General features: G+C 35.8%; 2 protein-coding genes across 2 annotated transcripts in view; one reads left to right on the top strand and one right to left on the bottom strand.

The window, feature by feature from the left end:
• CDH12 (cadherin 12) overlaps window positions 1-17,412 on the top strand; it is a 686,747-nt gene that overhangs the window by 74,046 nt on the left and 595,289 nt on the right. The gene's annotated exons all lie outside the window — the stretch shown is intronic.
• The window catches only part of LOC140501651 (uncharacterized), an 80,371-nt gene continuing 78,408 nt past the window's right edge, over window positions 15,450-17,412 (bottom strand). The window contains exon 2 of the mRNA XM_072605469.1: window positions 15,450-15,461. The gene's annotated coding sequence lies outside the window, so the exon portion shown is untranslated. The remainder of the gene's footprint in view (window positions 15,462-17,412) is intronic.

Below are 17,412 nucleotides of genomic sequence, written 5' to 3'. Positions count from 1 at the left end.
CTAAATAATAAGCTTTTGTTCAAACAAAACCAGCGCAGTGAAGATTGGAAGGAAAGCAGAAAGCTGGGAAACAATCTTTACAGAACATGTCTCTGATAAAGGCCTCCTTTTTCAAATATATAGACAACTGAATCAAATTTATAAGAAAACAAGCCTTTCCTCAATTGATAAATGGCAAAAGGATATGAATAGACAGTTTTCAGATGAAAAAATTAAAGCTGTCTATAGGTATATAAAGAAGTGCTCGAAATCACTTTTTTTTTTTATTAGAGAGATGCAGATTACAACTGAGCTACTACCTAATACCTATCAGATTGGCTACTATGACAAAAAAAGGAAAATGATAAATATTGGAGAGGATGAGGGAAAACTGGGACACTAATGCACTGTTGGTTGAGTTGTAAAGTGATCCTGCCATTCTGGAGAGCAATTTGGAACTATGCCCAAAGAGCAATCAAACTGTATATACCCTTTGATCCAGCAATACCACAACTAGGTCTGTATCCCCAAGAGATCATAAAAAAAGTGAAAAGGAACTACATGTGCAAAAATATTTACACCAACCCTTTTTGCAGTGGCAAAATATTTGAAATTGAGGGGATGGCCATCAATTGGGGAATGACTGAATAAGCTGTGATATATGAATGTAATGGACTACTATTGTGCAGTGAGAAATGATGAACAGGCAGATTTCAGAGAAACCTGGAAACACTTGCTCAAACTGATACAAAGTGAAAGGAGCAGAACAAGGAATACATTGTATACAGTATCAGCAACATTGTATGATGATCGATTAAGAATGACTTAGCTCTTCTCAGCAACACAATGATCCAAGACAAGTACAAAGGACTCATGAAGGTAAATTCTATCCACATTCAGATAAAGAATTGATGGACTCTGAATGCAGATCGAAGCATATTTTTTTCACTTCATTCTTTCTGCTTTTTCCCCTTTTGATCTGTTTCCTCTTTCATAGTTGTGACTAATATGGAAATATTTTTACATGAAAGCACATGTATAAACTATATCAAACTGCCTACCAGTTTGGGAGGGAAGGGACAGAAAAAGAAAAAAATGAAATTCAAAATCTTGTAAAACTGAATTCCATAATTATCTTGACATGTAACTAGGGGAAAAATAAAATACTATTAAACTAAAAAAGAAGTTATTTTCTTTTTAAGCTTATTAAGGTTATGTCCTGAGCTGTATTTGCCTACCTATATATCTGATGCATCAGATTAAAACAAGAGTAACTACTCTCTTGATCTAATCTGAGAGCTAGATGTTTAATATATTTGAAGGAAGAAAACAAGCATTTATTAAGTGCCTACAATGTTCCAGTTATTATGCTAAACACTTTGCAAATATTAACTTTTTTAATACAACACTTCTGAGAGGGAGATGCTATTATAATTCCCATTTTACAGAGGAGGAAACTGAGGCAGACAACAGTTAAGAGACTTGCCCAAGGTCACATAGCCAGTAAGGGTCTGAAAGTTGGGTTTAAACTCAGATCTTCTTGACACATGCTCAGTACTCTATCCACTGTACCACCCAGCTGTTGTAGCTATGCCAATAGTCATTTTAGCTTATTCATTGAGACTACATAATTTCTTTTTTTTTTTTTTGGTAAAAGAGAGTTAGGTTTCTAGTGAAGAGATAGAGAAATCCTGAAAATGAACTGAGCTGCAGACATTCTGAAGAAAATATGAGTTAGCTAACTAGTATTTGTTAAACTCTTTTACTATATGCAAAGGAACTATGACACAAAGACTATCTCTTCATTGATGGTAGGGTATTGTCTTAGTTAGACTTTTATTTCCTCCAGTACCTAATACAGTGTTTTGCCCAAAGGAAAGGTTTTACATAGGATTTTGCAACTTACAAAATGCATTTCCCCCAAAATCCCTTTGTAGTAGATAATGGAACTCTTGAAATTTCTATTTTACAGATAAAGAAATGGAGATTTGGAGAGGTTAATATAGTTTAATTCAGCAAATATTTATTAAGTGTTGGGCATATAAAGATAAAGATGACCTAGTCCCTGTCCTCAAAGAACTTATGCTTGATTGTTTTCTATAAGGTCACATACCTAGTAAGTGGTGGAATTAAGAATAGAACTTCAATATTATGTTTTAGTGTTAATGCAAGTAACAGCAGTAGTGGAATATGAATTATTTGTCTTTCATTTTAAAAATTTAAGCAGACTGTCTGTGAGCATAGGTTCATGTCTGCCACAATATGCCACAGTGAGCCCCTAGGAATTTATTTGCATAGGGTCCTAACAATCCCACTCTGGTTCTCTTGTAATTTGTATAATGTCCCAGGAGCGTAACACAGTCTGACATACATGTTTAATTAGATTAAATGTTGCTGAAATGACCACAGGGCAGAAGGAGTCACTGCATGTGCTTAAGATATTTAATGTTTGGAATGATTCTTGTTCCTAAAACAAATGGAAGCAACAAGTGCCCAGAAATCTTTTTTTTTTAAATCAGTCCTTTTTCCCTCCTCCTGTTGTCTGATGCTCTATTTCAAAAGCATTAATAAAAAGCACCAATGATATTAGTTCACTAGTTTACATAAAATGTCAGGTCTTTGTCTTGTTTAAAAACTTGATGCTAATTTGTTTCTTAACCTTTTCTCAGGAATTGAGCACATCTTGTGTTCCATGATCAAATTGGAAATTTGAATTCAAAACTGCCAGAGAAGACAAATTTCCAAGAAAAAACATCACAAATGCAGAACAGTTCTTTTCTTGTTTTAGGATATTTTGCTTTCATATCATTGCTCATATTATATAATGCCTCTTGTTTTTACTTACACTGAATTTCTAAGTTGAAAACATGAATTTGGATTCCTTTAAAATTTAAAGTTAGCTTATTTATTCTATTAGTAGAAGACATATTAATAATTAATATCACACACATGTATATATATCTTACTAACTTCAAACCATATAAAGTTTGTCTTTTTCTCTTATACGCCACATAAGCTCTGAGAGTCCTTATCCTAAATTGCTTTTCCACTGATGAGTCAAGTTCAAAGAGTCTGGCTACCTCTTATATGCAGGGTTCTAGGGATAACACTGAGGGGTCAAGGATCATTCTCTGAATCTATCAGATTTAGTCCTCACCAGTGTGCTTATTCCAAAGATTACCAGTTGAGTGTCAATTTACTCAACCAACCTTAAGTAGATTTTAATAAGGACAGTTTGTAGAAAAAAAGAGACATCCAAATGTCTGTGACATAGTCACCCACTCATACAAACATAGTATCAGGAAAAGCAACACAAGCTTAGTGAATATGCATGACAAAAGGTAACTCAGGAACCCTGACTCCTAGAATGTGTGTTCTTCTTTTCTTGGGGCTTTTAAGAAGTTCCATTACTCATTTTGTAGTTCCTTTGCTGCACTTCATGTAGAGCCATAGGCTCAGTCTGTCCTTGATGCCCAATGCAGATGCTGCTATCAGCTAATAAAAGAATGAGGCAAGAACACAAATCAGAAGGTAGAGGAAGCTGTTGTCTTGGTGGAGCAATGCTAAGGCAGAGTGTCTGGTCACTGCACATCTTTTCCCCCTCACCCCATTCATGAGATGGTCTATAATTTCCCCTTGGGCATAATGCATGTATTTCTATATGTTTTTGGTTCCAGATGCAAACTCTGCTACCAACTTGTCTAGAGGAACTATTGTACGCCAATCAGGCGATGACTTCAAGATCTTCTAAATTCTTTGGAATGTGGAAGGTCCTCAACCACCCAAAGCAGGGTGGAAGGGAAGAGAGTAAACAGGTTTGGCAAAGATCAAAACCGACTCTCTTGATAATTTATAGATTATTTCTGAGGTGTAGGCAAGTTTCCTTTGTCTATCATGTATAATATATGATTCTTCCTGACTCTTGTGCAAAATTTAAGATCTTTTAGGATTTTATCCAAGGCATATGAAGAACTATTAATTGGTTGATTCAAGGGCTTACCTTCTAAGGTGTTAAGAATAAAAGGATATTGAGTAGTTTCAACCCCTTTGAGATACTGTGAATGCAAGTATTTGCAAATTTGATTTCAATTTTTCATGAGCTATATAAATTCATTTATCAAATCCCTAGTTATCTAATTCCTCAGCTGAACCAGTCCAACTGACTAAGTAAACTGTCTTTCAATAATCCACTTCAACTGATTTTTCCTTATGTAAGCTGGATCTTCAAGTTCCTGTCACTTTATAAAGGGATATACTTCTCTGGGGATATTGGAGTACTTCATAATTCAGCATTGTGCTCGATCCCTATGATTGGGACTGCAGGAGATTATACTGTAATGCAGTATAATGAATGTGTTTTATATTCGTATTGACAAGTAAAAATTATACATGTATTTGGGTCTGAAATCCATAGTATCATTTCAGGAAACAAACTGCAATGGTTCACATTAACTTCCCAGATATTGCCCTTATTTAAAACCCCAAGGGTCTCTTTCTACCTCCATTCCAAAATAATTAATCTTCATTATTATTAATTTCTTAAGAAAGAATAAAAAGGCTTGATAAACTAATTTCCTTATAATTACAGAAATAAACACATATGAGCAATAAATGGATGAATGAGTGAATGAATACAATATTTTAAAAACTCTTAATCAGATAATGATTTATACCAGAATTTATGTATCAAATTTTTCACCATCAAGAAATATATGTAGAAAATACTGAGCCATGCTGAAGAATTGTTTTTCATGCATTTTGTGTCATTTGCCCTGTTAATGGCTCCCCATATTCCGGTAAGCGTGATGACCACTGGAAAAGAAAACTGAATATTGGAGGGGCAGAGCCAAGATGGCAGAGTCAAAGTAGGGGCTTTCTGTTCTTTCCCCCAAAACTCCTCCAAATACCTGTAAAAGATGACTCCAAACAAATTCTAGAGCTACATAGCCTACAAAATGACAGAGTAAAACAAATCCCCAGCCCAAGACAACCTGAAAAGTTGACAGGAAGGGTCTGTCACACCAGGTAGGGAGCAGAGTACAGAACACTGTGGGCCACACTAGCACAGTTAGTCCAGAGCAGGCCTGAGTGGACTGAATCATTGGTAGCTGTGGAGTTTCCAGACTTCTCTACCTGCACAAAGGTCAGTGGAAATACTGTGGGACCTGGGTGAAAGAGGAGCATGGAGCATGTGGTCTGATTGGGTTCAGTCCCAGCCCCAAGGTGACGGAGGAGGCAGCAGTAGTAGCAGCAATAGTGGCAGCAAAGGTTGCTTGTGGAGCCCTGGCCCAAAACACAGTGGGGGATTAAGCAGGTGTTACAAAATCCCTGAAACCTGGGACAATACACCCACTCTCACTGGAAACAGAGTCCTACCTTGACAAACAGTTAGAAAGTCAAGTATTTGGCTGGAAAGAGGAGTAAGCATCCTAAAAGGACTCTGACTATATAATCTTACTTTGGTGACAAAGGGGATCAAAACATACAACCAAAAGAAGACAAAATCCAAATTCCTACCTCAAAAACCTCCAAGAAAAATATGAATTGGTCATAAGCCATGGAAGAGCTCAAAAAGGATTTTGAAAATCAGGTAAGGGAAGTAAAGGAAAAATGTGGAAGAGAAATGAAAGTGATGCAAGAAAATCATGAAAAACAAGTCAATAGTTGCAATAGGAGACCAAAAAAATATTAAAGAAAATGAGACCTTAAAAAATAGACTAACCCAAATGGCATAAGAGGTCCAAAAAGCTAATGAGGAGAAGAATGACTTAAAAGCAGAATTGACCAAATGGAAAAGGAGGTTCAAAAGGTCACTGAAGAAAATATTTCCTTCCTAATTAGAATGTTGCAAATGAAAGCTAATGACTTTATGAGAAATCAAGAAATTATAAAACAGAATCAAAAGAGTGAAAAAATAGAAGGCAATGTAAAATGTCTCATTGGAAAAATAACTAACTTGGAAAATAGATCCAGGAGAGATAATTTAAAAATTATTGGACTACCTGAAAGACATGATCAAAAAAGGAGCCTAGATTTCATCTTTCAAGGAATTATCAAGGAAAACTGACCTGATATTCTAGAACCAGAAGGTAAAATATAAACAAAAAGAATCTACCAATCGCCTCTGGAAAGAGATCCTAAAAGAAAAACTCCTAGGAATATTGTAGCCAAGTTCCACAGTTCTCATGTCAGAGAGAAAATATTGTAAGCAGCCAGAAAGAAGCAATTCAAGTATTCTGGAAACACAATCAGGATAACACAAGATCTAGTAGTTTCTATATTAAGGGATCAAAGGGCTTGGAATATGATATTCTGTAGGTCAGAAGAGCTAGGAATAAAACCATGAATCACCTACCCAGCAAAACTGAGTATAATCCTTCAGGGGAAAAAAATTAATATTCAATGAAATAGAGGACTTTCAAGCATTCTTGATGAAAAGACCAGAGCAGAATAGAAAATTTGACTATCAGATACAAGAATCAAGAGAAGCATGAAAAGATAAACAAGAAATAGAAATCATAAGAGACTTATTAATGTTGAACTGTTTACATTCTTAAATGGAAAGATGATATTTTTAACTCATGAGAACTTTCTCAGTACTAGGATGTTTGGAGGAGATAGACAGATAGACAGACAGAGACAGACAGATGGGTAGATAGATGGCATGGGGTGAGTCGAATATGAAGGGATGATATCTCAAAATTAAGGGGAGAGAAAGAAATATATTGGGGGGAGAAAGGGAGATAGAATGGGGTAAATTATCTCACGTAAAAGAGGCAATAAAAAGGTGTCACAATGGAGGGGAAGAGGACGGAGGTGAGAAGGAATGAGTAAACCTTACTCTCATAGGCTTTGGTTTAAGGAGGGAATAACATACACACTCAGTTGTGTATCTTACCCCACCGGAAAATGCAGTGAATGGGTAAGAGGGGAGAGATTATGGAAGGGGGAGCAGATTGGGGGAGGAGGTAGTCAGAAGCATACACTTTAGAAACAGGATAGGGTCAAAGAACAACAGAATAATTCGGTTCAAGGTAGGATGGAGAGAAATATAGTTAGTCTTTTACAATATAACTGTTATGGAAGTGATTTGGATAACTACATGTGCACAGCCTATATTGAATTGCTTGCCTTCTCAGTGAGGGTGGGTGAGGAGGGAAGAATGGATAGAATTTGGAACTCAAAGTTTTAAAAACAAATGTTAAAAAATTGTTTTTAGATTCAACTGGGAAATAAGATATGCAGGCAATGGGGTGTAGAAATACATCTTCCCATTCAAGAATGTAAAGGGGAAGGGGACAAAGTGGGGTGAGGGATGATGAAAGGGAGGGAGAATGGGGGAAGGAGTAAACATAATGCATGTAATCTCAAGGTGGGGGGCAAGAGAGATGAGGAGAAAATTTGGAACTCAAAATCTTGTGGAAATGAATGTTGAAAACTAAAAATATATAAACAAATCTTTAAAAAAGGAAATTGAGAACATTATCCCATTCCAGTCATTCAGGTCACTTTTGAGGCTTGGGAATATTATAGATTCACCAAATATTTTTCTCTTATCCTCTCTTCTGACATTTTAGAATTATCTCCAGAGGTGCTTTTCTTTCTTCTTTTCCTTTCCTTTTTTGTTTTTTTTGCTTTTGGAGGCAACCAGGGCTAAGTGACTTGCCTAGGATTACACAGTTAGCATCTGAAGCCAGATTTTAACTCAAGTCCTCCTGACTCCAAGGCCAGTGCTCTAATCACTATCTCTAATCACTGCATCAGTTAACAATTTTTCCCCCTAATGAAATCCCAGATCAGTTGGAAATGTTTCTTTCAATCTCTAATGTAAAATTGATAATTACAGTTATTTCTTTTGCCCTCATCACTGCACAACATGTCACAACCTCTCTGCATAAATTATTTTATTACTTTGTGTTAATTTAATTCTTTTGTTTATTCATTGTCTTATGAGTGTGAAAATACTTGTCTTGGATTTTTATGAGATTGTCTTAAGCAAACAGTTTCTTTGAGTTTGATTTTGCTAAGCATGCACACAAGTACTTCCAAAGAAATAATTTTCTGTAAGCTTTAATAAATCATTTTGATAGTGATTATATTTGTTGTACTATGCCAGCTATCTGAAAAGTACCATTGCAGATCAATGCATGACTTTTTGTTGGTATACAAGGATCCATTGTGATACATATAGGACAGAAGTGATGTCCTTACTCAAGGAACTGTTAGAAAGTCAAGGAAAGTTCAAAAGTTCTCTATTAAACTCTCATACCACAGAGTATCATAATTAATAAATTGTAGTATTAACTACAAAAGAGTAGCATCAGCAATCATACCCAAAATTTTAATCTGTATACAACATAATCATGCTACATCAGAGTCACAGTCTATTTGATTAGAAAAATAAATGCTCACATTAGAGTTTCCCTATCACCAAAGAAAATAGGCATTGATTAAAATATTCTTATTTCAGTATCTTTTAGAAAATATTTCCCTGTTACAATACACTTTTCAATCATATGAAGATAGCTAAGCCATTATCCCTGAAACACCTTATCAATAACTTCTTACCCAAATATTTCATTTCTCAGCATATGTCAAAATGATTAGTTTTTAATTCATTATTTCATTTAGCCATAATTATCAGTAGACTATTGGAAGACTTACATATGTTCTTCTCCAAACTGTCCATTAAATGACAGAAACTGTTTTTCTATACCAAAAATTATTAAAGAGGATAGAACAAATTAAATCTGACCTGAACTCTACATAACCTTGAGAAACTATAAGGCTCAGATCTTTGAGGTAGATTTTTGTTTTTATTTGTCACCCATGTTTATAATAATTCTGCTCTTGCATGTTTAATAATGAAATGGCTCTTGATGAGCACCAGTGATAAAAGTCTCAGCCATATACCTGTCACCTGTCTGGCTAGAGGTTCCTTCCAATGATCTCCTGTAAAGCTGTGGGTTTGAATAAGGGGCCAGAATATATTGATGTTCCTGGCCACTGTGGTCACACATTCCTGTCCCATGTGTTAGGGTCATTGCAACCTCCTACTTTCCTATCCTTGTCTTCTTTCATCCCTTTCTCTGGAGAGATTATCATAACTCTCACTATAATGAAAGAAAATCCCACCCACCAGTCATTATTTGAAGTTAGCTTCCTCTCTTCCCAATCTGGAAAGAAATACAACTTCCAGTTCTATTACATTGATAATAGCATAACCTCTATGCATTCTCCATCTTGCATCTTTTCAGCAATAGGTTGCCTCATAGCCATGACCCTGATAATAATTAACTTTACTTGAATGAACATGGGCTTAATGAAGACTAATAACTATATGGAAGAAAAAAAAAGTGATAAAGTGGAAAGAGCCCTGATTTTATAATCGCAGGACTTCAATTAGGATGCCAGGTCTTCCATTTCCTACTTTTGTGAACTTGGGAAACTCATTTAATCTCTCTGGGACTTAACATCCTCATTTTGAAAATGAGATGAATAGAGATTATGACCTTTGAAATCATTTCCCTGCCAGAAACCTGTAATAATAAACGTATGCTATATCCGTTTTCTATAATGTTGTCTCCATGGCTAAAGAAAGGGGTGGGCATAAAAACTATGATAGTGGATGTGACTAGGTTAAAGAAAAGCATGATCTCCAACTGATATCTATAGCACTCTTCTCCCAAATCCATGTTTCCTCATTTAATTCCTGTGTCCATGCATATGTTTCATTGAATTTTGATATGTTGAATTTTTTTCCCATTAAATGTTTTCTTGTCTCTATCTTTATGGACAATGTGTTGTTACAGACATTTCAGACAGTGAGTTTGGATGAGAAATAGTCTACCTGTCTTTAATAGACTTATGCATGCTTGTATGTACAAATATGGTCATATTACCTCTTTACAAAACCATTTAGTATCTCCTTATTGTCCATAAAATAAAGGTATAACTTTTCTCCCTAGAATTAAAGGCTTTCCACAATAATGATAGGATTATTTTTTCTTGTGTTGTTGTTCAATCATTTTTAGTTGTTTCTAACTCTTCATGAGTTTGGGCTTTTCTTATCAGGGATACTGCAGTGGTTTGCCATTTCCTTTTCCAGATCATTTTACAGATGAAGAAACTGAGGCAAACACGGTTAAGTTACTTTCCCAGGGTCATATAGCTAGTAAGTGTCTGTGGCCTGGTTTGAACTCACGTGTTCTTGACAGGCCCAACTTTCTATCCACTGTGTCAGTTAACTTCCTCTTCTAGTCTTACCACATACTATTGTTCTACATGTACTCTCATCCAACCAAAATGGACAACTCTGTGTCCCCTGACTAGACGCTGTGCTATCATGCTTTTGTCTTTTCTTCATATTGTTCCATTTGATTGGTATGGTATGCTCTTCTTAGGCTTTTATTCCCCTATTCAAATGTCATTTCTTCCATATTTTTTTTGATAATCTCTTTACTTAATAAAAGTTATTCTCATTAGAATTCATGTAAGAGTTTAGTAGCTCTTTGAGACAAGTAACATCTATTATTCTATATTAGAGGTATCTGTGTTGATTTCTAGTCCCCTTCTTATAAACTCCATGGCAGAACTTATCTATATTTTGTAAGTTTCCTACAATCTAACCAGAGATTTTCGCAAAGTGGTCATTTTAAAAAAAGTATTTGTTACTGTTATTGAGGAATAGAAAGGGGAAAGGAAGAGAATGAAGCAAAACATAATCAGGAAAATCTTGTTCTAGAAGTGAATGGAAAAATATCAAGGAAGTGGGGATAGATAATTATGTTAAGCATTTCAGAGGTCAAGGAGAATAAAATTGAGGACTGAGACAAGAACATTGGAGTTATTGCTGGATCATTTTGAAAAGGTCATTTTTTACAAAGAGTAGCTTCAAGAGATGATAGAGAGCAGCTATAAGGGCAGTGAATTGATGTTTAGGAAGTAGAAAAAAACTGAGTATATTTTCATGAAATTTGACAGTGATAAAAATAAGGGAAATGAAAAAAAACTTTTAATTTCTAGACTCAGACAAATGATATTTGAGGAAAATAACTTTCTATTATAGAATCTTTTTTAAATTTATTAAGAACAGGAAAATCCTTTCCCAACTTGGAAAGTATTAACATTTTTAATGAGAAAAATATAACTTGAAAAACTAGACACAGAGGGTGGAGTCAAGATGGCAGAGTAGAAAGACGCACATACACATAGCTCTGAACCCACAACCCATAGAACATCTGTAAAAAGGAACTCACAGTGAATTCTGGAGCAGCAGAGGCCACAGAATGGTGGAGCAAAGGAGATTTCTGTTCCAGAGGGACCTGCAAACCTCTCACAAAAGGTCCTTCACGCTGCGGACTGGGAGCCAAGCACACCCCTGACGCGGCCGCGGCACCAAGAGGAGCAGATCCAAGCAGGCTTCAGGGACAGGATCTCCAGTGGCCATGTGGGTCCCTCCACCCACAGGTGATGGGGGTCAGTGAGAGCCTCTCTCTGGCGGGTCAAGAGGGGAGTGGGGTGCCCCTATAACTCAGGCCCCCTCAGGAGGCAACAGTGGAGGTGGGAACAGACCAGGGCTCCCCAAGCAGGCAGGAGCCCGGATCCATTGTTGAAGGTCTCTGCATAAACCCCCCAAGGGAAGTGAGCCTGTGAGGCAGCCCTGCCCCCACCTGAGCACCTGAACTTAATCTCACACTGAATAGCAGCCCTGCCCCCGCCAAAAGCCCTGAGGCTGGGAAGCAGCATTTGAATCTCAGACCCCAAGCACTGGGTGGGAGGATCTAGAGGCGAGGTGGGGGTGGACAGGACACTCAGAAGTCAAGTCACTGGCTGGGAAAATGCCCAGAAAAGGGAAAAAAAATAAGACTATAGAAGGTTACTTTCTTGGTGAACACTTATTTCCTCCCTTCCTTTCTGATGAGGAAGAACAATGCTTACCATGAGGGAAAAATGCAGAAGTCAAGGCTTCTGTATCCCGGCCCACCCAATGGGCTCAGGCCATGGAAGAGCTCAAAAAGGAGTTTGAAAATCAAGTTAGAGAGGTGAAGGAAAAACTGGGAAGAGAATTGAGTGACATGCAAGCAAAGCATGAAAAACAAGTAAACACCCTGCTAAAGGAGACCCAAAAAATGCTGAAGAAAATAACACCTTGAAAAATAAGCTAACTCAATTGGCAAAAGAGGTTCAAAAAGCCAATGAGGAGAAGAATGCTTTCAAAAGCAGAATTAGCCAAATGGAAAAGGAGATTCAAAAGCTCACTGAAGAAAATAGTTCTTTCAAAATTAGAATGGAACAGATGGAGGCTAATGACTTTATGAGAAACCAAGAAATCACAAAACAAAACCAAAAGAATGAAAAAATGGAAAATAATGTGAAATATCTCCTTGGAAAAACAACTGACCTGGAGAATAGGTCCAGGAGAGACAATTTAAAAATTATGGGCCTACCTGAAAGCCATGATCAAAAAAAGAGCCTAGACATCATCTTTCATGAAATTATCAAGGAAAACTGCCCTGAGATTCTAGAAGCAGAGGGCAAAATAAGTATTCAAGGAATCCACACCTGAAAGAGGTCCAAAAAGAGAAACTTCTAGGACCATTGTGGCCAAATTCCAGAGTTCCCAGGTGAAAGAGAAAATATTGCAAGCAGCTAGAAAGAAACAATTCAAGTATTGTGGAAATACAATCAGGATAACACAAGATCTAGCAGCTTCTACATTAAGGGATCGAAGGGCATGGAATAGGATATTCCAGAAGTCAAAGGAACTAGGACTAAAACCAAGAATCACCTACCCAGCAAAACTGAGTATAATACTTCAGGGGAAAAATTGGTCTTTCAATGAAATAGAGGATTTTCAAGCATTCTTGAAGAAAAGACCAGAGTTGAAAAGAAAATTTGACTTTCAAACACAAGAATGAAGAGAACCATGAAAAGGTGAACAGCAAAGAGAAGTCATAAGGAACTTACTAAAGTTGAACTGTTTACATTCCTACATGGAAAGACAATATTTGTAACTCTTGAAACTTTTCAGTATCTGGGTACTGGGTGGGATTACACACACACACACATGCACACACGCACACACACATAGAGACAGAGTGCACAGAGTGAATTGAAGAGGATGGGATCATATCTTAAAAAAATGAAATCAAGTGGTGAGAGAGAAATATACTGGGAGGAGAAAGGGAGAAATGGAATGGGGCAAATTATCTCTCATAAAAGAGGCAAGCAAAAGACTTATTAGTGGAGGGATAAAGAGGGGAGGTGAGAGAAAAACATGAAGTTTACTCTCATCACATTCCACTAAAGGAAGGAATAAAATGCACATTCATTTTGGTATGAAAACCTATCTTACAATACAGGAAAGTGGGGGATAAGGGGATAGCCAGGGTGGGGGAGATGATGGAAGAGAGGGCATGGGGAGGAGGGAGCAATTTGAGGTTGACACTCATAGGGAAGGACAGAATCAAAAGAGAATAGAAGTAATGGGGGACAGGATAGGATGGAGGGAAATATAGTTAGTGTTATACAACACAACTATTATGGAAGTCATTTGCAAAACTACACAGATTTGGCCTATATTGAATTGCTTGCCCTCCAAAGAGAAGGGGTGAGGAGGGAGGGAGGTAAAGAAGTTGGAACTCAAAATGTTAGGATCAACTGTCGAGTAATGTTCTTGCTACTAGGAAATAAGAAATACAGGTAAAGGGGTACAGAAAGTTATCTGGCCCTAAAGGACAAAAGAGATGATGGAGACAAGGGCAGAGAGGGATGATAGAAGAGCGAGCAGATTGGTCATAGGGGCAATTAGAATGCTTGGTGTTTGGGGGGGGGAGGGGACAAAAGGGGAGAAAATTTGGAACCCAAAATTTTGTTAAAATGAATGTTAAAAGTTAAATAAATAAATTAATTTAAAAAAAAACTAGACATAGTTCACATCCATATTTGATAAAAATTTAAAATGAATTGAGTAGAAATATTATGGACATGTAAAATACAATTCATCAATGAGCAGGATGTAGCATGGGCTCACTAAAAGCAAGATATGACAAAGTAATTCATTTTCTTTTGTGAAATAATTATTAGCTTTGTATCAGTAAACATTCTATAAACAAAGTATCTTTATTTCACCCAGGTATTTGGCAAGTTTTCTCATGTAATTTTGGCCTAATATAAATGTGGTTTATATTTTTAGTTGGCTGAACAACAAACATTAAAAAACATTTTTTTTAAGTTACAGATTTATTTTCTTTCCCTCCCACCTCCCTATTCCCACTGTGTGAGAAAAGAAAAAACCAAAGCATTGTAATAAATGTTTTTATTTAAGCTAAACAAATTGATCTTGTTTAAAAAGTAGTATCCTCTTCTGCATATTTAATCCATCTTATCAAAAGGCAGGATGCATTCTTTATCATCGGTCCTTTCTATAATGCTGTCTTAACCAAAGTAAATAATACATTTACTCTACTGTGTGCTCCTTGTTGCATTCATTTTAATCTACATCAGTGCCTACAAATCTTTTCAGATAAATTTATGTCTTATGTATTGTGTGTATTTTTATTGCTACATTCTAAGGATAGTTTTTTTTTAATGATGCATCTATAAAGAATCAGAAAATCTCAGATATTTAAAAGGTCTTTTACCCCAACTTCAATTAGATTCAGTTCTACAATGTTCTTGACAAGAAGCTATTTAACCTTTTTCAAAAGACTTCCAGTGTATGACTCCAGTATCTCTTCTCCATTTAGACAACTCATTATCAGGAAGTATTCCCTTGCATCAAACTCCCTTCTTTTATGCAAGTTCACTTATTAGTACCAAATGGGACCAAACTGAACAAGTCTAACCTCTCTTCAACATGTCAGCCGTTCAAAAATATGGACATAGAGACTATCGTCCACTGCTCCCGAAGTCTTCTTTTGTCCAAGTTAAACATAAGGCCAAGGAGTTAGAAAAGAAAGATCCTGTGAAGAGTATCTAATTCAACCTACTAATTTTTCAGATTAGGAACTTGAGGCTTGGAGATTTTATGTGATTTATCTAAGATCTTAGAGAAAATCAGTGGCAAAGCTGGATTTTGTCTTCCGATTTCAGTCTTTTCTTCTGCTACATGATTCAGTCTCTCTCCATTTACTTCAAACAGTCCCCATATAGCATAATCTTTGTATTTTTTTAATCACCTGAGTTCTTCCTCTGATTGGATTCCAGCTCAAGTTATGATCTGATCAGACTACAGAAGTACAGTTTTCCTCATTCTAATCAATATTAACCTTATTAAATTTCATTAATTCAAATTTGTCCACAAATCTAATTTTCTGAGATATTTTTGAGACTTGGACTCCTTTATCCAGAGTGATACCTATTCTTCACTGTTTCATATCATCTTCAAAATTAATAAGCATGTTATTTATGCTCCAATCTAAATAATTAATAAAAGTGACAAATGGCACAGGGTCAAGAACAGATCTCTGGGAGTACACCTTCCTTTAATTTGATGTTCAGTCATTAATAAAAAATTCATGTACATTAGCTACTTAAATTCAATTGTTTGGCTAATTCCAAATTGACCTATCTATAGGTATGTCTTCCCTACGACATTTTCATCTCATAAACAAGATACTATGGGGAAATTTGTCATATAATATACTAACATACAGGTTTACTATGTATACATTTTCCTGATCCACTGGTATAATAGCTCTTTTGAAAAAGGTCACAACATCAGTCTGACATGATATCTCTAATCTAACTGTACAAGTCATCATTGATAATACTCTTTAGATGATTCACTTGTAGCTATTTGTTCTTTCTGAATTATACGGCCACGTAGGCAAATATTAATAATTAAAGTATATCATAGTTCTAGATTGTTTTATCTTGTCACGAACATGTCAAAAAATCCTAAAGCTAGCAAGTCATTTGCATTCCAGTTACTGGGTTACAAGAAGTTTAGAGGAAGATAAAAGTCTATAATTAAAAGAACATGGTAAAGCATAATGTAATGAAATGGCATCATAAAATATAAAATTATAAACCCATTCATAGGTTGCTACATTGCTCTGCTTCAGTATGCTCTGCTTCAAATGATTAAAAATATCTCTCTTCTCTATGCCAAATAACTTTAATTCATTCACTTGGGTCATTATGAAGCTATTTGAAAGTTGTGAAATATAATCCTGATTGATAAAAGAAAAAAGTATTGGCTTGTTAAAGAAATTTTATGGTGTTGTCATTTGTAGATTCCAATTTTCCATGACAGTCTTGGAGGAAAATTTTTCTCAAGCTCTCTAATATAAACTACCTAAAGCATATTAAATCATTCCAAGGTGTATTACTTTGTACTATAACAGTCGTTAAGATATCATGCATTGTAATCAACTTGCTTCTTTTAGAAATATTGATCCCAGTGCTAGGGCTATAAATGTATTATCTTTTTCCTGTTCTTTATAACTTTTTTTTCCCCTTAGCAACTGGAGTCATATTTGAGTAAAGTTTGAACTTTGTAATGCAGGCACATTTTTGTGACTGAATAAATGGTATTTGATTTTTTCCCCCTACAATGACAAAGAATTATATTATGTATTAAATTGTACTTAATGCACTAATTTTCTTTTGTAACATCTGAGCCCTCTTCTGCTTTTGAAGAAAGCTAACAGTCAGCCTATATGAAATTTCTCTATCATTATCCACCTCTATAGAGGTGATTTTCCCTACTTTTAGTGGTCTCTGTACACATACACACATACATACATGCATACACATTATACACACACATGTGTAAGTATGTTTTCACACACACAAAAAAAGTAATATGGTTTTACCAGTATGTAGATGTTAAATTAAAATTTGCTTAAATTCTCTAAAAATTTCAGAAATAATTTATGGTGATATTTCTTGGCAAGATGTTCTTTTCTACATGTAATCTTGATGCCATTCCCTCTGATTTTCTACTAACAATTGCCCCAATGAGTGTTTCTTCTCTTCCTCTAATCTTCAGTCTTTCCCTATCTACAGAATTACCAGACACATTCAAACATATTCTAATCTCTCCTATCCTTCAGAAAACAAAGCCCCCCAAACCTCATACAACTGCTACAGACTATTGCCCTATAACGATTTACCTTTTATAAACTCCTAGAAGAAAATCTCTATACTCATGTCTTGTCCACTTCCTCTCTCTTTCCTCATTTTGCAGTCCTTTGTTTTTTATCTTGACTTTGGATTTTGTCATTAAATTGAAAGTGTTCTCTCAAAAATTACCAATGAACCAGCAAAATCAGTTAGACTTTCCTGGATTCTCATCCTTCTTGATCTTTCTGTAAATATTTGAAACTGTTGACCATCCCCATATCCTTTCTTTCTTCATTCTCTCTCTCTCTCTCTCTCTCTCTCTCTCTCTCTCTCTCTCTCTCTCTCTCTCTCTCTCTCTCT

Source organism: Notamacropus eugenii, chromosome 4 (genome assembly GCF_028372415.1).
Source record: "Notamacropus eugenii isolate mMacEug1 chromosome 4, mMacEug1.pri_v2, whole genome shotgun sequence".
Classification (NCBI taxonomy): domain Eukaryota; kingdom Metazoa; phylum Chordata; class Mammalia; order Diprotodontia; family Macropodidae; genus Notamacropus; species Notamacropus eugenii.
The sequence above is the reverse complement of the archived record's forward strand: the minus strand, read 5'-3'. Positions and strand labels throughout refer to the sequence as shown.